Source organism: Epinephelus lanceolatus, chromosome 7 (assembly GCF_041903045.1).
Source record: "Epinephelus lanceolatus isolate andai-2023 chromosome 7, ASM4190304v1, whole genome shotgun sequence".
In the NCBI taxonomy this organism is placed as follows: domain Eukaryota; kingdom Metazoa; phylum Chordata; class Actinopteri; order Perciformes; family Serranidae; genus Epinephelus; species Epinephelus lanceolatus.
In genome coordinates, this window is record NC_135740.1 from 36,738,550 (window position 1) to 36,765,183 (window position 26,634).

General features: G+C 41.2%; 1 long non-coding RNA gene across 1 annotated transcript in view; it reads left to right on the plus strand.

Moving 5' to 3' along the window:
- The window catches only part of LOC144463897 (uncharacterized), a 50,523-nt gene that overhangs the window by 11,143 nt on the left and 12,746 nt on the right, over nt 1-26,634 (plus strand). The window contains exon 2 of the long non-coding RNA XR_013491888.1: nt 13,694-13,915. This is a non-coding gene — a long non-coding RNA (uncharacterized LOC144463897). The remainder of the gene's footprint in view (nt 1-13,693; nt 13,916-26,634) is intronic.

Below are 26,634 nucleotides of genomic sequence, written 5' to 3' on the forward strand. Positions count from 1 at the left end.
CAGTCCTCCCTCCCAGCAGCAGTCAGAGCAGGAGATGTTAACCCCTCCACGTCCAGACTGCAAGTGAATCGCGCATGCGTGGAACCGCCGCTGGCTGACCCTGACGGGTCCATGTCATTGGTCCGACAGCCCATTGGTTCGACATCCCATTAGTCTGACTGTCCGCGGTGCTTAACGGCTCGCGGCGGGCGTATGGTGCGCCACGACCGGCTCTGGGTCAGCTGGGAAAGGCTTGAGGTGGAGCAGGCTCACGGCTTATGTGTTTATCACTTTCTTTTTCATTTTAACCCACACCATGATCTTTTCCTGACCCTAACCAAATGGTTTTTGTGCCTAAACCTAACCAGACCTTAACCACAGGGCATCATGATGATTTTGGAACGGACTTTGGAACAATGGGTTTAATATGGTCAGAACAATGGGATGTCGAACCAACGGGCTGTTGAACCAATGGGCAGTTACAAATACATGCATATGGACAATTATGCAAATTAGGCGATGACGTCATTTAGCGACTTCTAGCGACTTTTAGGACAGCCAATAGCTACTTTTCTTACCGAGGAGTTGGCAACAGTGGGGGTGTATATGACTGAGAAGCCAAAGACACTATTGGCAGACAGAAATAATGGATCTAGTCATTGTGATGTCACCATTGGTTTGTGGACTCCTGTTTGCATTTTGGCAGTTGCCATCTTGGATATTTGTTGCTAGAAATTACCATATTTAGACAAAAAGGTGGTGATAACCCTAACAATATCCGCTGCCTTGGTTAGCGTGGTGCATTTAAAGCTCTGGCAAACTGTTATGATGCTAATGCTAATTTTTGCAAGGAAATAAAACAAAACAAAACAAAAGAAACAGGCGTAAAACCATGACAACAAAATGTTCTTACCGGAAAAACTGGACATCCGACTCTGTTAGGGGTCTTTTAGTACAACCAAACACTGAATAAGACTTAGGCAACCAAAATGTTACAGTTACATTTCGTGAATTGAAAACACACTGAAATTGCAACAGCTATCTTACAGCTAAGCTACACATTTACTCTGTGAATCTAGGATTACGCCATTGTTATGTAACCTAACCAATGTTGTTGCCGTGGTAGCAGAATGTCAATGGACAGCACTCACATGTCACTTCAAGTGGCACGCCCTTAATTATGTGTAACTGTAAGCCTTAATAAAATGTAAACAGGCAAGTAACATAAAAATTCACCCCCGTACAGTTGTCATGAAGAGGGAAATTAGCTAAAGAGACCAAAACAAAATGTTTATTTCTGCTATAAAGTTGGGGATTTTAACATTGGGGTCTCTGGGGATTAACTGGCTCTATTTCAACCTTTTAAGTGGTATGAGTGTAAGTGTATTGTGGTATGTGTACTTTAGTATATGCACTGTAGTAGCCTATGTGTATAGTGGTACTGTAGTAGTCTTCTGTAGTAGATGTATTGTAGATATGTTGTGATGTTTGCATTGTGGTATATGAGCTGTGTATTGTAGTGAATGGTGGATTGTGGTTTATGATTTTTTTTGTGTCTTCCATGTTTACAGTGTATTGTGGTTGTATGATGTTTTAAACTGTATATTTTTAATAACATTTTAGGTCTACATGTAAAAGCCCAACAAGGGACAAGAGCTGAAAATTGGCAATAGCCTTAAACTCTATGTGTAATACATCAGTCCCATACTCTGTATTAGAACTATGTTAAATTGCATCGCCCCTATCAAATTAAAAATAAAATAAAATAAATAAATGAATAAATATTATTGATCTAATTTCTGTTTTTGAGGTTCAGTTATTGAGATTAGTTGTGAAGGTAAAGGTTTAAGTAAATAAAAAAATGGAAGACTAGGAATGCAACTGATTGTATTTTAATGCATCTTTTTATCAAAACTGCATAAACATAAAAGTACAATAAACTACATCCTTTAATCCCAACTGTGTTTATTTCTTACAAATTGCAAATTTAGAGTACACTTTTAAAGATTAAAATGTGCTTAAATCTTCTTATATTCACTTAATTCATCAGGTTTACAAAAATTATTTGATTGCGGCACACACTTAAAGTCGTGGGCTTGATTGACAATTCTGTTAATTCATGAAATAACATGAGAGAACAACTAAATCTAAGCTGCTAATGTTTTCCACAGCTGTTAGTAATGTTTTCTTATGAGCGTGTTTACACTATATGTAAACACAGCAATTAAATATGCTTTTATTTTCAATTATGATTAGTTAAGGAACAAACATATTAGATTTTTGTCTTTCAAACTCAATTACAAATGTGAATTAAGTTTTATGTCGTCAGAGGAACAGCAGAATGAGAGCTTAAGCTTCTGTGGCTACTGTCTTGGTAAATGAACAATCACCGTTATCTGTCTGTTATATAAATCTATCAAAATATTAGTAGAAAGGGAGGTAAAGGGATAAAAAAATAAAGGGGGAAACATGTCTTAAATCACAGCCTCCATGACAGCCAGAGTCACTGGGTATCTGCACCGCAGCTTTAAATCTGCCAACCGGAGCGAAGAAGAAAAATATCCTGCAGGACCCATCTGTGTCTTCCTACAGAGACATTTGCTTTTCTTTCAGAGCGTCTCGAGCTCCTTTACAACTGATAAGACAACTGCATTCCTGGTGAGCCCGCAGGTCGGCCCTGCGGGTGACCCCACTTGACAATGTCCAGTCACGAGAGGCTCCAGTGCCCATACATAACCTCTGCAGCTCCACTCATCTCCCTCCCCATCTCCCTCCAACAAACACTCACCCGCACCAAAGAGTGCAGAGATAAGGAACAGAAGGCAGGGTGTTCTCTGACTGTACTCCACGCTGGGCCTCTGATAACTGCATTTTTTGAAGGTACCTTTGAGTAATGTTGGACACTTTGTGTGGATTAGTATTTTGTGTGCATATGTAAAGAGCTGTGAAAATGACATCTGAGATGATTCTCTGTGTTTTGTCTGGAAACCTTGATAAGCAAGCAGAAGTGTTTTTGGAGTCTGTCAAAATACGGACGGATCTTCGGTATAAAACGGATTCAGGCAGAGCAAACATTGTATGTTTGAAGTCCTGAATTCAGTTTTTGGAAAACTGGCATGTAATAGTGTTGGAGTTCGTCATACCTTCAGATTAGCTGAACCAACTGATGAAAATATTGAGACGGATGGATTGATAGGTTGGTGTTTATGTGCAAGAATCATGTTTATTTATCACTGTGGCGTTGATTATTTATCAACAAAGTAAATTATCAAATAAAGCAACTCTCAGACACTTTGTTGGATGAACCGCTGATTTTCTTCTGGGAACATTAAAACATATCGATATGTGAGCACCAAAGGATTTTTCCTATGAATTAAGCCAAAAACTGGGTGAATCAGCAAATAAAGCTTTCATGAACTGTGTGTTAGGGCTGTCCTAAATACCAGTTTTGGGGCATCGAAGCTTTGTTTCAAAATTTCTGCAATTAATGGAAACTTTGAGTCGACTTTTTGCAAACTTCGACAGTATTCCAGGCTCTTGACTTTTGCGACATCCTGCAACTGCAGGGGTCGGCAGCCTTTACTATTAAAATATCCATTATTGGCCAGAAAAAGAAAATAAAACTGTCTGGAGCTGCAAACCATGTTTGAATAAAGGTAACAGCCTGTGAAGTCTAAATTAGCCATTAGGAACAGATCTAAATGAGCATTCATTAATGTGATTTACTACAGAATGGCTGCTCTACAGTGGGATATTTATAATAATTTAGGACTTCAACTTTGCAGTGTTGGTGGTGAAAGCAAATTAATCTGTCCACACATTATTAAATCATCTACTTTCCTCCAAGACTCTTCCCATTGCGGCATGGTGCTGCAGTGGGAACCATTGTTGCCTCACAGCAAGAGGGTTCCTGTTTCAAACTGTGCAGAGTTTGCATGTTCTCCCTGTGTCAGCGTGGGTTTTCTCCAGGTACTCCAGCTTCCTCCCACAATCCAAAGACATGCAGGTTAATTGGTGACTCTAAATTGTCCGTAGGTGTGAATGTGAGTGTGAATGGTTGTCTGTCTCTATGTGTCAGCCCTGTGATAGTCTGGTGACCTGTCCAGGGTGTACCCTGCCTCTCGCTCAGTGCTGGCTGGGATTGGCTCCAGCTAGCCCCTAACAGGATGAGCCGCTACGAAAAATGTATAAAGTCTTCCTTTTTTGGATTTGGAATCCATATCTAGCCTAGCTTAGGACTCCAGGCCACCGCTACTGAAGTTCAGCAAAACTTACAGGAAAATGAACCAGGTTGTAGACATACGACGCACATTTTAGTTGGTGAAGCGTTAAAACATTTTTTAATTCAATGCATGAGCTACACATTTGGAGAGGGTCTAAAGAGCTGCATGACGCTCTGGAGCTGCAGGTTGCCGACTGCTGCGCTAGTGAATCTGTCAGCCTGTTACAGGTGGTCAAACTGTCGCAGTCACAAAACCAGTCCTGTCACTAAGTTTAAATGTCCTTGTCTGATAATAAATACAAATACATGTTGACAGATCATGACTTACGTTGGATTACTATTTCTTAATTTATCGGCTTTCTGGAATTTTTTGGGTAATTGTAATCTATGGAGAAATGAAGCATTCAAATACTGATTTGGACATTGATTACCATGGCAACGGTTGAAGCTTTGAAGCATTCGGTTCAGCCCTACTGCTTGTATTACAAGATACTTTATGACAAGCAAGCCAAATTTTATTACACTAATTAACACTAATTATTCACATAGCATCCACTGACGTTTTTCGTGTATTTAGCTCTCAGAGAGGAGTCCTGTCGTGCATCACAGTGTGAAGACAGTTGTTGATAAGTCCAGTCTCCAACAGCCACAAACACTGCGAGGCCTGAATCTGATTCCTGATGACAGCTTTTCATCAACCTCAATCTGCCTGTCAGGGGCTGCCAGAGTGTAACACACACCAGGTTTGTTTGCCACAAAAAGGTCTCATGATGAAGCTGGAGAGATCATTAAACTGACATTACAGGCGAAACAGTGGCTTAAAGTTGATTTTCAAACTGAACTTCATAGTTTTGGAGGACTGAAGCTGTCCTGACTGTCTCCAAGGCTGTGAATCTCTTAATCATTCATTTTTATTATTATCTGTGGTCATGAAGTTTGGGACACTTCGAAGAGAGACTAATAAATACAGATTATTACTGCAGATTTGAGTCAAATATTGACAGAGTTTGGCAGTCGTGATCCATAAACTCTGGTCAAACTATAAGACATTTACAAAAAACTAGTTCCATGTTTGTTTCCCGACATAGCTCAGCAACTATTACTGCCTCTCAGTTTTATTGTGACATGTCTGTGGCTCTGCATTGTGAGACAATTATGTTTTTTTGTTGTTCTAGTTCTTGTTATATAACTATAACTTTTCAAAGACTGTAAATAGCCTGCGACAGATTAAATTCTGTTTTTCTTTAGGGGAAGAAAATAAGTCACTGGCGTGTTGTGTGTTGTAGATTTCAGCCTCGCCTCATGGTACATTTGCATGTTAAGATCACAGCATTAATGAGCGAGGAATATAGTTTAATCTCACTCGGTGCTCATGATGTTAAAGTCGTAAAAACCCTGTGAGATTTTAGTGAGAGCAGGGAAATGAATCGGAGCCGTGGAAACTGCTGGGATGTGTGTGTGTGTGTGTGTGTGTGTGTGTGTGCGTCCTTTTGGGCAACACAATGCGACAGGAGAACTTGAGATGAAAACATGAACACATTGTCTTGGGAACAGTAACAACAAAAACCCCTTCCAGCAACGAGTCCAGTTGGCCATCGATGCATTTTCAGGTTAACAGCGGAGAGAAATCAAGTTACTTAGTCCCGTTGTAAACCCCAGATTAACATGGTCTTATTCAGCATGAATTGGCTTACACAAGCTGAGGCGGTGGAGCTAAGAATGACTTAGTGAGGCTTACACTAGCTCGTTCGGTGTCTGGGATGGGATGGAAAGTCTCCTGTGGGAAGGGAGAGAACAGCAGAACAATGTTTAAGCCGGCCATTTCAGGAAGCCATGGGATCAGAGAAATTAAGAGTCTCAATTCCTTCATTTATACAATCGGAGGAACATGTCGTACCTCCCCTGCAAAGACGGTGACATCTCATGGAAAGAAATCTTTAGTTAAAGTTAAATTCAAAATCATTAACTAACTCATATTTTTCATTACCAATGCAAAAAGCTGCAGCATGGTGTTTTCATATCTGTATTTCTCCTCCTTTTTTAACAACAGTTATAAATTGTCTGTCACATATCTTATTTTTTTGGGGGGGGATGGGCCCCTAAAATCGTGAGCGCTGCAAATCTTGTCAGCTGTGTCTCAGAAAAACATGCTCTCTCTTTGTGGTTCCTCTGAGAGTTGCACTGCTGAGGCTGGGAAACATTTCTGTTTATCATTCCTGCTGAATCTGTTATTTCTGTTAATGTATCCCTGCAGCCAAATCCAGTCGAAGCCAAGGCTGGCCCGCACTGTCATTAATTCATTTCCATGATAAGCAAGGAGTGGTGTTTTTAGCGTGTACCTGACAGCAGATGGACAGCGCCAGTGGTGGTATCACACTCTTCTGTCCCGCCCAGGCAGTGATGTCATATTTTTCATTGTGTGGCAGTGGTTTGATTCGGGTCCTGAACCTTTTATGGACAGTCATACATTGTGGAAACGTCGGCCGTGGCTCGATAAGAGCTGGAGGCTGGGTTGTGGAGTAGTGTGTCAAACAGAGTGTGAGTGACCCAACGTGACCCCTGGCTGAACAATGAAGGGGAGATAAGATGCAGAGGGGCCGACGCTGTAGTTCATCACTACTGAAATAACAGATTCTGTATGTATTATTAGAACAAAGGACTGAAACCACAGTGTGTGTGTGTGTGTGTGTGTGTGTGTGTGTGTCTATTTGTAGGCTCAAGTATATACTTTACTGACACGATATTTCTCAATATTTCAAGCTGGTACTGGTCATATTGTCCTATATTGTGATTGAGGTTCCTTCCTGTAGCTGGGAATTAATAGCGACTGCAATGAAAGAAGCACTTCTGCACGTTTGTATTTAGATTCAGTGTCATGAAACTGTTGTTCCAGAACATTTTGGGGGAAACATTAAATTCCTCTAATTACTTTACATCAGATCAGATCAGAAATACTTTTTTGATCCCCACCAAGGGGAATATTGTGATAGGTTACAGTCGCTTTGCTGTATAGCATACAGAAATGTAATAAATGTCAAATATTTAAAAATATCTGTATTATTCTAAGAATGTAAAAATAAAAAAATAAATAAAAAAGTAAAAAATAAACCTATGTGCACTATGCTATATTAGATTATATAAAACTAGTATGTAAAGTTTTAAAAATATAAAAATATGTGTACTATGCTATAGCACCAGATTTCAACATATTGATTAGAAGCATAAAATAAGCTAACATTATAAATAAGCTCCTAAAACACATAGCAGTTGAGTGAGGACACCATTTCCTCCCTCAGTTTTAACAAGGTGATTGGCAGCCTTGTGCTGGCAGCACAAATTTAGGGTTGGGTGACATGGAAAAAATCAAATATCACAATCTTTTATTCAAATATCTGGATATTGATATTACAATTGACTATTGGTGCTTCCACAAAATACTCTTGCTTGGACAGTCTGGTGAGTTCAGATAATTATATCACTCCACTGCAGTGCAGCCTTTAAAACCAGGAAAAGATAACACTTACAATATTATGGTATCCAAAATCGAAGATAATATCTACCTCTCTTGTATCGCAAAGTAAATGATTTAATATTGATATGTCATTCAGCCGTAATTAAACTATTGCACTGCAGTGCTGCCATCCCCTCCAGTCTAACATTGTATACGACACATTCCTGCTTCCTTTCAGTATGAGCTACAGATAAACATGCACTGTTTATTACCTGATTTGATCCCTAAAACATTAAGGTCATCAGCAGCCATGGACCTCCAGCAAGTTACCAGACTCCTGTGGGTCATTCAGTAGATATCAACTAAAGTCAGTGTATTAGTGAAAGACAGGATGCAGTGAGTAATCAAAGAGCAAAACCACATGTTGCAGTGCAAAGAAAAGACTCAATTCGTGTCGCATTTAGTTTCACAGTGCATCACTCGTCCTCATCATTAGAGCTTTGGTTTGGGGTTCAACAGTTTCTTTTTGGTGAAAAGAAAAAAAGTTTCTTTTGTGGACGCAGTTCAGTCTCTAGTGGTCTCGCAGACACATCACAGCTGACCGCCGGTCTTAGTGCAGTTCAAACAGTCACAGGTGATGTTATAGTCACCTTAAAACTCATCACCTAAAAATCTCTAATGTCTTAGTCTTCAGTTCATTGCAGGATGCCTGTGAACCAATCTATACAACTGTACAGATCCAGTAACAAAAGGCTTTACACCTAGAGATAATTCTTGTGTACATAAATAAATAATTAGCATTTCTTCCTTGGTTTCTATCAGTATGACTCAATCTTACAAGACATATCTCTCAGCTCTGCATTCTGTGTTTAGTGCAAAACTAGAAAGGTGTTTGTTTGCTTGTTGTTTTGTTTGTTTTTCGGCTCATATGCTTTAGTAAGAATTAGGCAACACAGCAGCGTTTCAGAATTGAATTTATGTCTTATGGAACAGAAACAATAATTCTCACCCACATTAGGCGCATCTTTAAAAGTTATAACTGCTAAATAAGTGCAGAAATAATGAATTCTTACAAACTTTGTGGACATTTTAAAACCAGGCATTGATCCTGTGAGGCTTCTTAGGGCTGTGATCTCCCTCTGCTGGTCACTTGTGGTAACTACAAAGAATGAGGTACACAGGCTTCACTGTGCAGTCAGAGATACAACACATGGAAACCTGATGAAACCCCCTCATTTACCTCTGAGGAGAGATCATGACCTTTGTGTTGGTCTAGGACAGAGACCTGGCCGGTGCAGCCTGCAGGTGCTCCAGTCAGTTTCCTAAATCCTACATCTGGTCCAGGCGGTGGTTTCAGTCCAAGCTACACTCCCCCCCACAGCCAAGCGCTGCTTTTTCCGCCGCTCCTACACCCTCTGTGGCAAGCAGCCATTTTGTGCATGGAGATTTGCTTTTTAGCAGCCTGAGTCTGCTTCCACTAACTTCAAAGTTCCACAGAGGCGGGTGAGGCCACCAGTGAAGCCTGTGAACGTTGCTTCACAACAACTTGTTGAAGGATGGGATTTCTCCCTCTGACTCAGCGAGACACAGTCCGGCGCCACTTTCGAAGCTTGTCAGAGCACGGGGCCCAGAGGCAAAGCTTATTGTCCACAAATTGATCCAACCCCCTTGGTTTTGTTTATTTAAATGAGACTCTTAGACCCTGGGGTGTTTGTTGAGGAAAAGTCAGAAATGCCAAATATCTTTTTTTTTCTGTCTTCTTCCTCTTTCGTCTTTCCTTTCTTCTTTTCTCTCTCGTAGTCCTTCAGCCTCGTGAGCCAAAAATCCTTGGTAAACATCCCGGCTCGGCAGCTTTACTGAGCTGGTCTCCCTCTCAGCGTCCCCCGCTTTGCACTGGGATCTCTGGTTTCCAGCACAGTTTCAGTGACCTGCCACTTTTCTCTCATGAATTTATAATCCCAACCTCTTTTTACTTCTAGATATTCAAACAAGTAAATCAGCAAACATTTAAAAATTACCACCACATTGTTGCTCATTTTACTCTTAAGATTGTTTATAATCTTAAAAATACTGCAAATGCTAATTTTCGTTAGCAATAATCTACCACTGACAACAACAACATTTTCTATGTAACAGTGCTGTCCGTGAGGCTGCAGCCACAAGAACACAGGTGTTTTAGGTCTGCGTTTCTAAAATCCCCTGCTTTCATATTCATGCAGCCATATGGATATCACGTGGGCCAGTAGAAAAATAGATTTGGAACCTGCCAGGTCATCAGTGTAATCCCAGATTGGCAAAGACAAGCTTAATGGCCTAATATTTATATTTTAAGGTCTCTTTGTCATCGTGTCCTGCTTATAACAGCGCCATGATTTATGGTTATCTGCAGGACGACGGTTTACACAAGAAGCCTGGGTCGTTTTGGAAATACGTTAAGATGAGTGTGAGTGTAGAAAAGGCCAAAAAAAGCAGCATTTATCCATAGCTTCTATTATTAGCCAGATGGGGTATTATGATACTTGAAGTTTTGGGGAAAAAAGGGATCAAAACACAGCTTTAAAAAAACTCTCCTCCTTTGGTCACTCTGGCTATTTGTTATTAAAGGGGAAAAGGTTTAAACCCTGCTTATCCCTGTAGAGGCTGTGAAGTCAAGACACATAAGCAGTGGAGGTTTTAATTTTTCATAATAAAAATCAAAAGAGAAAAGCAGCATTGGCCGCGGATTCTCCAAAGTATTTCCTTATTCATTTGTTGCAGGAATTAGGACACATCTTGGGACAATCCATCAAAGCGAGCTGCAGTCCTGCTAACGTTAGACAGAGGACCGAACAGACTCGGTATGCAGACTCCAGCCTTCGACTCATAGTAGCTACAAGTGGAGTAAATCACCGGCCAGAAAGGCTGCGAGTCTGTGTGGGCGGGGCACCTCACAACAGGGGAACACAGAGTTCAGCCATAAATTACTCTGGTCAACTTCTTGATGCTTTAATGTATTTTATGCTATGGGAACCGGCCTTATGCTGTGCACTGCAAACTTCTCAGTCACAACTCGTCCGGAGTCCACAGGGCTCCCAACTGTCACACTCTGTCACAGGTGCTTTAGTGCCGTTACCACAGAGTGAATTTACACATGGAGGAAGAGCCGGTTCCTCCTTCATGCCAAAATCCAATCCAGCCAAAAGGTCGTGTCCCCTCGCTTGCTCTTTATACAATGAAATACATGAGGAGTAAGAATAATAATGAAACCCTCACATCCCTCTGTTATATCAATTCCCTTCCCCTCTCTCTATTTATACAAGAGGTGTCAACTAATATCATTAGTGTACAATGTCATTAATGTGAAACTGCAGCAGGAAATGTGTCACCGGCTCATTTTCCTCCTTCAATAACACACTCATCAACACGAGCCCTTACACTTCATCCCCTCCCACTCCAGAACAGACTGCGTATTAATTGGAAGGTATAAATTACAAGTAATCACTACCAGGTTTTTCACTGCCTAGACAATCGGCATTTACTCATCCGGCTTCCTGTTTAAACTATCTGTTGGAGGATCGCAAAGCCCCGCTGCTTATTTTCCAACGATTAGCTGTACATCAGCATTACCACCTCAAATCCAGCAGTTTCACATCCAGCATTAAATAGGATGAATATTGATCTGCTAAAGAGGATTTATTTATTTCATGCTCTATCCAAAGATCAACTGCTACCAGCTTTGGACGGATCTGCGAAGGTCTTACCGAATAAAGCTACTGCATACATGACTTTGGACTTGACATTTTAGGCCTGGAAGAAGACCAAACAGTAAATTCACTGCAATAATCCCAGATAAATGGGATGATCACTACGAAAGCTTAGATAGTTAAGTGGCCTACACTTAAGTCCAGAAACGATAAAAACGCATCTCGGAGGAGAGCCTCCATGTCGGGGGGCGTGGTCTGTGCAGTCCTGAGGAAGGAGGACACCCACCTGAGGGCTGCCATCTTTCCTCCTGGCGAGAGTCGTCTTACTGAGCGGGGTCATGTAAAATGGCATCTGTAAAAATAACCTGCAGATGCTTCTATGTACCTGTGCACGGCTTCGTTCTTTTTTAATATCAGCAGAGGACTAACTTACCCTTAAACATTTCATTTTTATTTAACACAAATTAAAAAAGCATTTTATTCAAACAAGATCAAATATTAGGCATGATGAAGCTCAGTTATCAGTCTGTCAGTGTGTGCCCTTTACAAGTTTTGTTAGATACAGCTGTAATCTCTTTATTTAAAGGCAGTGTTATATTAAACAGTGAGTCATTTTGCTTCAAAGTGCTGCAAAGCTGCTTTTCATCAGCCTGGGTTTCATTATTTTAATGTCCCATGATGCTTCTCCTTTAAAAAAGAATATCACATAGAAGAAAAAAAAACTCAATCCTTGATATTCTTATGGCATAAAAATTGTAAATATTAAAGTATTTTGGCCAAACACAACAGCCGACAGCAGTTAAAGAGCAAAATTATATTAGAATTGGTATCAGCTGTCTATAATCCCCTATGAAAACACATACACATACACAAACATGCATACACATGATTTAACCCCTCACACACTGAGCTGTGTGCAACCCAGGGGCCGCTCTTGATATTTTTGGTGCTGGTTAGCAGCGAGCTGTCAGCTCCCAGTGCCGCTCGATGACCGGCTCAGCTGGGTGGAGCTGTGGAGGAGCGAGACGGACGGACAGACAGAGAGAGACAGACAGGCAGGCAGAAAAGTGGCCATCTGGATAGACAGGCCGCGGGGTCACATGGTGGAGTCACAGACAGGATGGTGCTCAGCTGCTCCGTGTCTGCGCTTTGCAGCCTCGAAATCTTATAAGACTGCACTGGAACGGCTGGGGACGGGAATTCATTGAGTTCTGAGCAGAATTAAAGTGGAAACTGTGTAGTTTTTGTTTGACTTTGGCTTGTTTGAACAAATTTACTTTTTTTGTTGTTTAGGCATAAATATTTTCTAATGGTTTAGGGTGAAGTGTTGACTGTTGGGATCAATGTATTTGTCCAAATAATATCATGAAATTTCACTTGTAGGTAAATTATTTGTTCCCCACAACAACACGTTAAAACCTTGTCATCATGTAGTTGTTTTTTTAAGCATATACATGTCTCCCTTCCTCTCCATATGCCTCGATAATACAGGAAACACAAACTACCTCCATGTGTTGGCAATTTTATTCTCATATAGAACTATTTTATGCTGCACTAAATGAATTTAAGTAGCAATAATAAAACATTTAGGCCGTTAATATGTATTAAAGCACTGAAATTCACTGTGTCTTTTAAATTTAGTGCTCTCTGCAAGAATGTGGATAGTATGCTGGTTTGCAGGAGCTTGTTGAAGGTCTGGTGAAGGAGCTCGAGCTTCCAGTAGATGGCATCTGATACCTGCTTTAGACGTGTGAACTGTCCCACCATCATCCTGCGATTTCCCTGCAAATCTACTGCTGGATTCTTAATAACAAACAAATTCCTATAAAAGACAAATATACAAAACACCATTGTCTAGGTAAGAAGACATAAGCCTCTCATATCCACACTAAAATAAAATGTAATAATGATAATAAAAGCAGAAACATGTGAAGACACAAAATCCTTTATATGTAAGTGCAGTTTGGGTTCACTTATTCATCCTGATTGTTAGTGCTGTTTGATGCATAAATCCATTGATTAAAGGATTTTAATTGCTTCAATAGACCTTTTATTTTCTTGAAACGCTGCCGTAACTCCTCCTGTCACATTAGCTTGCAATTTAAAAACCTTTTTCTCATCGACAAGCAAATAATTTTCCACGTTCTGTGTATTTTAGAACATCTTTTAAAGGACGAGGCCGAGAATTCTTCACAGGAGGAATAACTCCACTCACAGCTCACATAAAAACCATGTCAAAGGCTTTAAATGCCTCTCGTGCTGCAGTCTTGCATGTCTGTCTTGAGCCCATCAAATTAAAGCAGGTATTACTATGAGAGGGAAAAAAAAGAGCTCTAATTGAGATGTATTTGATTGCAGCTTTGAGAATGGCCCCATCTCCACTCCTAAACATATGGGTCTGCGTTAGCTGTCCGGCCATAAATTTTCAACACTGCAGGACATTGTCTTTTTTTATGCCCCGCGATCCATCCTTCATACATGCCAGAAAAGTGTCAAGGCCTTCTGGGAGTGAGAAGAAAACGTGCCGTGGCAGTGAGCGTTCAGCTGGCAGTGAGTGAGGATCCGCAGCCAGCTCTCTGGGTAAGGAATGCCTTCTGGTTGTATTGGTCGGCAGATCAGTCACACATCAAAAGACTCTGAAAGCTTATTCTACTATTAAAGTACTACGCAATCGTCTATAGCCATTGGGGAGACTTTGGTACATACGGCTCTTGATTAAGTTGGAGTCCGCACTGTTTGAAGGGATTGTGTTACTTAAATATATTTTTAAAAATACATCTCTGATCAAATTTATTACCTGTCAGAATGACATGTGTTAATGCTTCAGATGTATGTTCAGCCTTCCTGCATTTGTCACACTTTCACTGGGCTTTAATATGGTTTGGTTTAGGTGCTCAGCTTGTCTTTAAAATGGTTATTCATCACAAAACATCAACAAATACCAAAATGTGTGAGATGACAGGTGTCAAACCCACACGATTTTGTCATTTTTTTTGTACAAATTACAAATGTAGCTGCTCTCAAATCCTCTGTCTTCACTTTTCAGGTCTTGTGCACAAACCCCGACTCTTAAGATTTAAGTATGTGACTATCAGTGTTACACATGGACACATTTCGGAGACCCAAATTGAAGACCACACAAGCAGACAGATGGTCGCGCCTATGCAATCAGCTTAACAACAGGACAACAAAAGAGCAGCCACGCCTTAGATAAAGGTGCTTAACCTCCAAGCATGCTAAGTGCCCCTCGCTCCATTACCACTTAATAGGCCTAATCAGTTTTGGCCCAGATTAGATTTTGAATCTATTGCCACCAAAGCACAGTGGCATATTAAATTAGTGACTTCATTAGACTGAGCAGGGTCACGTTGTTTAGCTGGTGTTCCCCGGAATAATAGGTGTTATCAGCACTTAAGCTACATCCTGACCATGCTACTGTATGGAGGGATTATGGGTGTGGATGGCAGTAAAGCTCTGTTAAGTTGTCTGTTTTTGGTGTGTACAGCTTTTCTCTATTATCGGGCAGAAAAGGAATAGTAATAAAAAAACTAGAGATGATTTCCTAATTTATGATGATACATTTCTGTAATTACAGAGCATGTTACAGAAATTAAAAGTAGGCAAAATGTGTTTCACGCATCTTAACATTTTTCTCAGCATATAAATAACCAAACACCAGAATGCGTGCTGAATAATTTCCGTGACTGAATTGTGTGTGTGCTACTTGCTCTGGAGAAATTTGCACTTTGATGTTCTTCATATTTCCATCAGTGTTTTTATGTTTATTCAAGCACCAGATCAAATGTGGTTGTAGCCGTTTTCAGCACCAGACTCACAGCCAAACCTGCGTCACATCTGACAGATCAAGGCCTAAAACTTCCTGCATAATCTTTGTTCAAAATAAATTGAAGTCAGCGAAGAAGAGCTGCACAGGCAACTTAACGGACCGCTGCAGCTAGTTCGGCTTTTAGATGGATAGATTTCTACAATGGAGTCATATTTTCCAGTGAAATGAAATGTAGTGTAGATGCATGCCATGCCACATGCTGGCAGAGCGGATTGCCCCAAAGCATTTACCCCATCAGATATGAGACAGCTGTGCTGGAGAAATAAAGAGATATCATGTATGTGCTGCTGTTTAGGAACAAATGCAGACATTGTATTCGGTGTTTGAATGATTCATTCATTCGCTGACCATTTGTTTTAAGTTTGTGGAGAAGTTGCTCAGCTCAGATACGTGTCCAGGATTCAGGTTTTTTATATAGAGGTTTGAATTATAACTTTTTTTGCCAGTAACGATGTCTTGCGTACGGAAGCCCTGAGAGGCAAGGTGGGAAAAAATACATTTGCAGGCAATGATGGCAAAAATCGAAGTCTATCTCCTACGTACGAGATATTATCTCCTGTGCAACCTTGTGCTTATTAGGTCATACAAATATATATATATATATATATATATATATATATATATATATATATATATATATATTTTTTAAGTGTAAAGAGAGTTGGATTAAGGTTTAACTTCCAATTTTGACCAAATGTAATGCCATGAGGACAAGTACGGAAGCCCTGAGAGGTGAGGTGAAATGTTTTTTTGCGGGCAATGTTGGCCAGTACATAGGAGATAAAACCTTTGGCTAACGTTGCCTGCAAAAGAAAAAATGTGAATGGTGAAGATTCTCAGTCATCCATGTCATGGTAATCTGAAGTGCTATATCGTAGGCAACTGGACTTGCTTGGGTTTCTTGAAGGCGTTTCACCTCTCATCCAAGAGGCTTCTTCAGTTCAAGCAAGTCCAGCCTACGAAATAGCACTTGAGATCCTTACTAGTTTTCACTGCCTTGAATTTGGTCAAAAATTAAAAGTTAAACCTGAATCTATGACTCTTTACATTTCAAAAAATGGTGCATCTGAAAAGATGTTGCACAAGGTTGCAGCTTTATAGGCATCACATCTCTACTTAGCAAATAAAAAGCATTACACATAAACAGATATTTTGCAGAAACCTATAACAACCATCCCAGATGCTTCAGGGAGACGAGCGTAACACAGGAGAGCAGACAAATAATCAGACAGACAGGCACTACTGACACGGCTGAGCGGTGCATGAATGTTTTCTTGACAAATAAAAACACTGCGCCGGTGAAATTCACTGCAAGGACCAATTTCAGGCCTCCTGCACCAGTTTGAGGAATCAATACCAGGCAATGGAGCAGGTTGGGGCTGCGATCGATATCTGATGATACAATCATATCTTACTTCTTGACACTGTCTTAGAGGCGCACCGCAGTGGAGGAGGATGAGCTGTGGGCGGTTAAATGAAAACAAGCGAGAGAATAAAGGTTTGATAGTTGAAAATGATGTTTATGGTCAGAAAATGTAACAAAAGTAACTGAGAATCATCTTTCTGGAGGGTTTATTCTGCAGATTTGTTGGGGTTTTTTGCACATGGATTTAGACTTTCTGCACTTCTTAGACCAGCGTGAATAGTAACAGTTCTGATATGGTAGGAGGCACTTCGAATCAAATAGAGAATATTTCATTTCAACAAAACAAAGAGACAAAGGAGCGAGAGGAAATTGGTTTCATCTGCATCAGTTAACTTTGTCTGGATGTCAAATCTCATCCTAAAAAACAGTAAGATCTACATTCCATCATAGAATACATCTCCATGCGAGCTTGTTACTCACTGCAGTCCCTTTTTTTAATGCATTTGGCTTAAAATGAACTCTTTTTCGAAAAGCCTGTCAGAATGTCTTTGCAACCACGCGTGCTATTTCTTATTTATTTCTTGTCATCTTGTTCCCAGCATGACCGAAACACAGCGTTGCCTCGCAGACAGCCTCAGTCTCGGCTGATGATAGATTAATGAAAAGGGTTCAATCTCGGCCCCGCTGCATGGTTTTGCACATGCAGCAAAAAGCACTCAGTGATGTCAGGGTGGTTTCAGCGAGCTGGTGGTCACACGAACGCACGCTCAATCATATATGGACACGCTCAGATGGGAAGGAGGGGGGACCCGGGAGGGGCCGGAGTCACTTATTCAACACAACGAAATATGATATTGGATAATAACTGTAAACATAGCAGGGCTGACATGAACTGTATGTTCGAACACAGACGCATTTCACTCACACCTGCCCCGCTGATGATTGCTCATACGCTATAATGAGCATACAACAGGCTGGTTTCAATGGCATTTCGAGGGTTAACGGCGCTTATATGTGAAGCCTTGAAAACAATAAGCCTCCCATGTGATTTAACAGTATATCCCAGGATTTAAAACTTGGGCTCTTTAAAGTTGTATGTGAAAGCCCTTAAACCTCACCACACCCTAGAGAGGGAAGCTGCTTTCTTTATAGTCTTACATTGACTTCCATGGACTCCCGATCATGAGTCACCCTGTGTGCTGTTGCCATCACCCCCCCCGACCACCACCCCACCCCCTCTATCCCCCCTTCCCATCTACCCCCGCACCCACCAAAACAGAGTGCCTTAGCTTTTAATGGGCCAACAGGGCTTGGCTTACTACAGTGGCACAGCGTAGCCAATGCAAACCAAATTATTGCTGGAAGAAAACAGCAGAAGGCAATTAAACCCCAGTTAGGCTGATCATTCCAGTCTTGATTAACAGGGTCAGCGGGGGGAGTCTTCTTCTTTTCATGTCCACACTGTTAATTTATCCTTTTTTAATTACAATGATGAAAAGTACGCAGGTTACACTCTCTCATCATTAGTCAGTGGCTGCTTAACAGTACAAAACTAATGAGCGCCGCATGTGTGTGTATGTGTGTGTGCAGGTAAGCAGCAGAGTGTATGTATGATGACATCACTGGCACATCCTCACACTGGCACGATAGCATCAACAATTAAAATGGCTGCCTGAAAGTTTACATTGAAAGACAGTCAGCGAGTGTTGGCAGGGGCGATGTTGCACTGTAGGTGCCAACATGATGGCAATTTTGAATCAAAATAATCCCATTTGTTCTAGTGGTGTCAGATGTTCTGGTCCGCAGACTGTGTACCTAATGAAGTAAGCATGCACGACTTGCACCGCGGTTCCATTGCGCTAATGCTGCCGTTCCTCCTGGCCAAGGCCCTGCATGGTTTTGATTATCACGTATCGTTTAAACTCAGTCTCTTTCTCTCCCGACGTTTGCCAACATGCTTTCAATTCAGTCTGTCTGCCTGTCCGCGGAGGAATATCCTCTGCCACAGCGATTTTACGATCAGTGATAATGCTGAAAAATGATGTCTCTATGCCGTCCTGTCGTATGACGAAGACGCCTGAGGCAAAACCTTAACAGTGCTGATGTTGTTGATTTTACATCATTATAATGTAATTCGGGATAAAACCGTGAATCATCACATGGTGAATGTGCAGCTCGAACATTAAGCACAGAATTTGCCTCTCGCCTCACCCCTCTTGAACTGTTGACAGTCACACTGGAACACACACCAGCACAAACACACACGTCAACAGAGGAGGGCTGAGCTGTGATCCACTGTTTGCTGACCAAATGACTGTCACCCTTTGCGTGGGGAGAGGAGGAGGAGGAGGCGGGAACGGCGGTGGCGCATCCTCCATGGCTATTTGTTGCTATACAGTTGTCACTCAAGTCACAAGTTAGTCTTTGAGGCTAATCACAGCTAACTCCTCAGAACCTCACCGCAAGCCTCATACCACCCCGTCTCATTCCCACATTCCTACAACCCTCTTTCCTCACCACTCCCACATCCACCCTCCGCAGCCCCATCCGAGCCCACCCTCACCTTCTCAATCCACTCTTGGATCATTTCAATTTGCATCCCAACTGGCCCCAGGATTCCCTAGCCCTGTTAAAAGGCAGGCTATTTGTTGTGCTCCGCGGTTAATGCCGCGCAGAGCTTTAAATACCCATATCAAATCTTGGAGGCTCAACAGATTCAGTTTTGCAAACCTGTATCGAACAGAGGTTCAATCCGTCAGCTTAGAAGTGTACACTCCTTAAGTTGTGTGATAAGGTAAAACCAATCACTGGATTAGGCTCTCTCTGTCAGTGATGGTGTATTTTCAGCGCACAGCGTTGCTTTGCTGAAACAGGATAAGCTGATGGAGTAACATTATGTTGCTTGAGATTTCTCTTTCAATAGGAATATACTATTAATGGATTCTGAAGCCAGTGTATGGTGCTGCTCTTGCAGTTGTGGATAATGCATTAGCATTAGCTGTGAAAAGCAGTTGGTGCCGGATACCACGAGCAATCATCTGTCAAAACCACAAATTTGATTGTTTTTATCATGCAAATCCAGACTACTACCCGATAAGATTGATTGAGGTCTTAAAGCAGGATTGCTGTGTTTATTCTCATAGAGCTTCTCACAAACAAACCTCAGCCTTTAGTATAATTTTGCACAGCATATGGTGAATTCATAACTCGAGAAAGGGAGAATCTCAAGAGTCTGCTGCTTTTTGCGGTTACTCTGCCTTGTTCCATCTGGTTTCGGGGGAGATGTGGGAGGTTTTGGTACACGGCGAGCTCGAGTGAAAATTCATGGCAGGTACATAAATAATCACCCGGCTGTATATAAATATAGGCTACAACTTCTGTTTCTGGTCGGAGTGTTGCAAGACTGTCTTGGATGACATTTGAGAGGAACGCGGAGCCATCCGCAAAACTGCAAAGTACAAACCAAACGTCCTCTCCCTTTCCCCTCACATGAAGCTGGGTTTCCACTTTGTCCTGCCAACAAGCGTTCCCTGGAAGCTCCCCGTCTGACATTTTACGCTCGGTCGAACTCACACTTCAAGTCTTGAGGCATCGTTTGTGGACAGCTATGATCCAACTGTCATATTCTTTTTTCTGTTGGTTTTGCGTGAATGCAAAGAGATCAGTGTGGTGATTGGTGATGAAAACTCTTCGAGCGCTTTTGACGACTCAAGTGAGAAAACCCGAGAGGCCGCTTGTGTGAGTTCTCTGGGCCGCAGAGTGCCAGAGCGCCGGAGAGTTTGACCACGAATTTGCATGCAGTTGTCTTAACACTTCAGTATGTGATGCGCAATTAGTGTACTTGGAGGAATAATCATTTTTACACATGTTCTCTTTTTCCAATCGAGAAAGACAGACAGATAATTGAATGTTTGAGGGAGCATAAGTTTAGAGACTTTCCTATCTCTGTGACAGGCAGCTCAAGGTAATTATGCCAAAGTATCATGTTTATAAGAGAGACAGTGTGTGTGAGAGAGAGACCGTGACGCTACTATTCATCGAGATCATGTGTTTCTTATAAAACCAGTGTACTTTGCCATGATAAAATAGTAGAAATGCCATGATAAAATGTAAAATACAGTTGGGCAAAGTGTGCTGTAAATATAGCAACATAGCAATGAGTGATTAGGGAAAGCAGTCATTTAGTCTAGCCATGAGACGCCATGACAAATTACAATATATTTTAATAATGAACGTTTTGGGAAGCTGCAGAATCCCAATCTTAATGGGCTATAAACTGTTGACATATAAAATTTCATGAGGATGTGTTTCCAAATAACTTAATTGTAGGCGGCAGCTTGTAAAACTTTGCACACACAAACCTTTTATCTAATTAGGTTTTGCACAACGTTGACGGAGGAAAAGCCACATAATGCAATAAAAAAACTATTTTTACATCTAAATGATCCCAAAGTTGTGATTAGAAATAAACACTCATGATTTAGGTCATATTTGTTGCATTTGTTTTGTTACGTAACACTCCTTTTCACTATCTTTCGGTGCTAATCTGCATAAAAGCATCAGTTGCAGTAAATTCCTACGCTGTAAAAAACAAATGTATAAATGTTTGTTCAGTTTTAAGTCCCAACATTGCGTAGGGATGAGTCCCAGCTGGAAATTGTCACCCACCTCCTCCTATAAAGCCTCCATGCAGCAGCTGGTGGTCTAGTCCCCCCCTCTCTCCAACTGGTCCACCCACCATGTTGCCTCAGGTTAAATGGACACAAAAACTGAAAGAAGGACGTCCATTCTTGGCCATTAGCTGGTTGCTATGCTAATCCAGGGATTACATGAAATACATTTCCCCCACTTAGGGTTTCCCAGAATTCACAGACTAGTAACGACAAACCAGCTCCCAGATCGTCTATACCCCACAGGTATGCATTAATCTTTAATGTGCCTGGAGTCAGAACAGGCCTGCTGTCCAGTCATCATATGTGATCATCATAGTAACTAATGCGTGCTGAGAAAGGAATGCTGTTGTGTGAATATGTTAATTAAGATTTACATTGCATGCATTTAATGCCTTTGTCCAAAGCAACTAGACGTGTCATATGTACTGCCCTTTAATATGTCTGTTTTCCCCCACTGAAATTAATTTCACTGGAGTGCTACTCTAGAGATAGTGGGAGACTTTGATTAAATACAGCAATACCAATTCCCTTTCTCCATCAAAATTAGTGCATATATGTGGAAAACCTGTTTAAAATAGGTGATAAACTAAATTTAACTCATTGAAAAACAGGGTTAGTAATCAGTAGAAGTCAGCATGAAGGCCAGTGAAAATGTTTCGGTGGTTACTTCTTTTTTATATCTGTTCGTTACTCAGCCTCTCTTTCAAACTTGCTGTCTACTTATTTTTGAAAGATATTCGAGTACTGCTTGGACGGAGATGGACAGTAATTTGTGGCAGTACATCATTGCATCGCACCAGACAATGGGCGAAAACTAGCACATCCACACAAGTGTCATATTTCCAACATTGCCGATGAGAACTTGAGCTGATAAATCAATCCGGTCTCACTCGGCAGTGATTTCCCTGTCAGACACTGACACAAAGAAAGCCACCCTTTTACATCGGCATGATGCACGGCTGGGTGCCATCAGTGTGTAACAGCTAGACAACAACATAAGGGCGTAAGGGCATAATGGGCGAAAAGTCCGAATAGGGTGTGAGAAAAGGGTGGTGGATTTCTGTAGGAATGTAAAGCCAAACCCTGCTCTCTTTCTAAACCTAACCATGTGCGTGTGTTGGTTAAACATAACCAACTTATGTCTGCTGTTGAAGGACAAAAAAAAACCATGTCAATTTGCGGTATTGTACCAACATAGTATGTTTATTTTGAAAAAGACTTTATGCAAACTGTATTTCCTGTGAAAACAGAGGTGTATTTTGAAAAGAGACAATGCATGTACCAGGCTGGAGTTGACGCAGTGTCCCAGAACGTCAACAACAGATGCACCCAGGGTACCTTGCACGTCATATGTAGACGTGGAAAGTCCATGACCAAGGGGCGTGAGTCATTTGTCCCATACGATTGTAACCTTTCCCACTAAGAACAAAAGCCAGATGTCAGTGGGTGATAGTGGGTTTTTTAGTCCAGAGGGAGAGAAGCTACGAGCTCTTTGACAACAGCTTTCATTTGTCATCAATCTGTGTCTGATCATGCCTATAATGCCAGATAAGAATGGGGATATTGGAGGATTCTGCAAAACCCTGAATGACGTTCACTAACAACATTTTTAACATTCAGTACCGAGATTCCAAAATATTTTCTGCCTACAACATCTGTGCATGGAACTATGGTGCGGTTGGGAAAGACTGTGGTGGGGTCAAATAAACTTTGGTGAAGGTATATTTAAGGTTAGCCACCATGACAATTTCTGCGGGGAGCTGAGAGTGATGCATTAAATATGTCCTGGATTACTGGATCCCTCTGTATTACATGTAGTTATTTATATCAGACACCACTGGTGTGTAGCATAGCCATACTTTCAAATGTTTTGGTGGCATTAGGGCGAATGCCGAACTGCCAACCCTGTTAAATACACTGTGCTGGACACCACACCTCAGACTTTGTGGGTTGTAGCTGTTGCGGTTGAGGGCAAATCAAATGTCGCATTAAATTGAAGAACACTTGCAGTGATTGGCTGTGAGTAAAACCATACAAATATAATTTTTTTTAGATCTATGCACAAAAAGGATCAAATGCGGGTATATTTTGAGTAGAAAAGTTTCAGTACTACTTAATACTCAGTTAGTTCGGTCACACATACAGAAACGAAGGCAGAGAGAGAGAGACAGCAACTTAAAGATCATGAGGTCCAAGAGACATCACTGTATTGGACACAGTGTCAGATTCATTTCAGGTTTGACTGACTGAAGTGCGTTGCCAAAACAAGGAAACAAGATGTAGAAAATCAGGCTGATAAGCACTTTAATAAATTATCAGGCGGGGCAAATTACCAAATTTGTCGCTGGCGCAAAGATGAGATACTAATTTCTCACACTTTTGTACAGCAGGTATTTTATAAAACCGAAGGCGGTAACACACACTGCAACTGATTAACGATATAGAGTTAGTATTTATAGCGATTTTTATCAGTTTAACAAACTCATGCTTCTAACTTGGTGCATGAGAAATCATCAGTACACACAACAAAGGGGAAATCACCACAGTCTTGCTTGTCACAGCCCAGGGCCTATTATCATGTGCTTACAAAGCAATGTTTTCAACTCGAGTACAACAATGGAACAGCCCGTACTAAAGAGACCGCCGCACCCTTGAGCCACTCAAACACCTGGCGATGTCCGTCAAACAGTAGAGGAAGACAGGTTGATACTGAACCCAGCAAGTGTGGCTCCAGGCTAAGGATGAGCTGCTGTGCAGAGATAAGATGTTTGGTTTAGCTTGGGTAGACAACGCTTCAGGGTACATTTTCTAAATTTGTCAGCAAAGTAGTGTCAGTTTAGGGCACATTTATGAGAAGTCATATCACAAAATCCAGTTTACAGACTGAGGAAGTTTGTTTGACAAGAACTAGTGATATATTCCAGAGAGACTCATGTTTTACAAAGAAAGCATGATGGCCATGTACATATGGTCTTACTATTGATCCACTGACCCCACCACTGCTCAGTCCAGCTAAAAGCTAATGTTGACCCAGGACTGGAGATCTATATGGACAGTGCTTCTGTCAGTGTAACATCAGGGATGGACAAGTAAAATCTAAACATTTGCTTTTAGGGTTGACCAGCAAAGACTAACTCTGAAACAGCCAATAGAGGGCAAGCACAGTGAGTGGTGTCATGTTACCTGTCTACAGTGGGTCTGTGTTTCAGACTCAAAATATACAAAAAAACACAGAGACACAAAGTTACAGTAGCAAACAGGCCAGGACAGTGTTAAATAGAGGCTTCACAGTAGTGTTAAAACTCCTGTGTTCGACCGTTAAAGTTAATTTAAGTGTGCACACAATGTTTTTGTCTTTGACTCTCTTCTACAAGTTGCAGCTTGAAAATTCATCTCAGAAACCTGCTATTTTTGGCACTGCTACTGCAGCCAGATAATTAGCCAGCAGGCAAAATTATCAGCCAATGTGAATGTTAACATGTGACTAATCATGCGTAGTCTCCAGTGTGCAAATAATTAATGTGCACATGACAGTGATGTCTGCTTTGCTTTGCTAATGTGATTTGCTACTGGAGCAAAGAAGTTGATGTTTTTTAAAACACATAAATCAACCTGATGTACATTCATCACCTGGGAGACCTTTGAGATACACAAAGTGTTCTCATAATAATATATATGTAATGATGGACAGTGTACATTTGGGTCTTCTTTTCTGAACGATGAAAACTTGTCTTGTATAAAAAAATGCCCACAGCTTGTCTATTAAGCTTCTTGAACTTGCCTGTGACAGGTGACTTGAGGCCTTATGAGTTTGATTTATTTCTGAATGTCCTCAGCATGTTATAATGTCCCTGATAAGTTTTCTTCAAAAGCTTATCAGGGGAAGAAGGAAAAGGTACGCAAAGAGATTATAGACTGTGAAACCTGGGTGACACCTAGTCCAACCAAATTCTCATTGGTCAGACAATTAATGGTGTTACTGCCATAAGGCAGTGTGTCCACCAAAGCATTTTTTTTTCAAGCTGAAAATGTCAGTTGGTGCTCAGCACCTACATACGGTTGGTCTTTGTGGTTCACTGCAATTGGACAGTTGGGTAAAAAGTGACAGGGACGAGCACAGCGTTTTGCCTAAAGTTGAACATTTTACAACTCTGATTTTTCAATTGGAAAAACAGATACACAGAAGACATTCAGTGTCAGATTTATTATTGTACAGTCTCCAAATAAACACCGCAGTTCAAGGCAGGATTACAAAACATCTGAAATGAAGCCGTTGTTGTAACTGTATGACTGTTGTGAATGCAGGGGTGCCTCAGTAAAGAAAACAACAGTATTTTGTGGTATTTCACCGGGGGAAAAACAGTGACGGGTCACTAAAAAAACACTTTATTCTCCCTCCGACTTTGTCACATATCACCGCTTGGTCTTGGATTTCCACGTCGACACATGACGTGGGAAGTAGCCTGGGTGCGTCTGCTGATGATGTTCTTGGACACCGTGTCAACTTCTGCCTGTTACATGCATTGTGTCTTTCCAAAATTCACTTCCGTTTTCACAGAAGGTATGCAGTTTGCACACAGTCTCTTTCAAAATAAATGTACTATGTTGGCACAACACTGCAAATTGACTGTTTTTTTTTCTTCAACAAAAGCACTTAGGTTAGGTTGAGAAAAAGATATCAGGGTTTGGCTTTACATTCACACAGGGAGCAAACACCGGCCTTCCAGGTGAAAGTCAGTGGTTTTTGGACCCATCCACCAACCCTCCCTCCCGCCCTTCTTGAACTTTTCGCACCCCTAATTTATGTTGTTGTCCGGCCATGTTTCCCTGACACTGTTAGATGCTATTACACACTGACAGTGCCCAGCTGTGTATCATGCCACCATGAAAGGACAGCTTCTTCTGCACACATCTGACATGGAAGTCACTGCCCAAGTGCTGGTATTCGATGACGTCGGAATGAGACGGGGTTGAAAAAACACCCACTTTTGGGGGCTAAAAAGCTGTAGGAAACACAGAGACTGGTCGCTAAAAAACTTTGTTTGTTAGTCTCGACAGTCTGCAGCTTGGCAGGCATTTCACCTAGATATCACACCATCCATCGTCTCCTCCATACCTGATGACAAAGTCAGCTCATATACTACACCACTTTATAAACGCTGATAAGATATGTGTAAAACACACAAAAGTAACGTGTCCATGGTTTGCAGAACGTACAATCCAAACATATTTTCTGGCGACTGGGCTAGGATACGATACGTAGTTCATTTTTTTCAGATGACAATAAGTAATAAATATCATATTAATTTTTCACTTGCCCAATCAGAGATTTGCAGAGTTTACTGGTGCCAAGCCCTATAACAGTATAAGAGTGCTTTGGTGGCCACGTAACACTACTAGGTAGAGAGCGCTG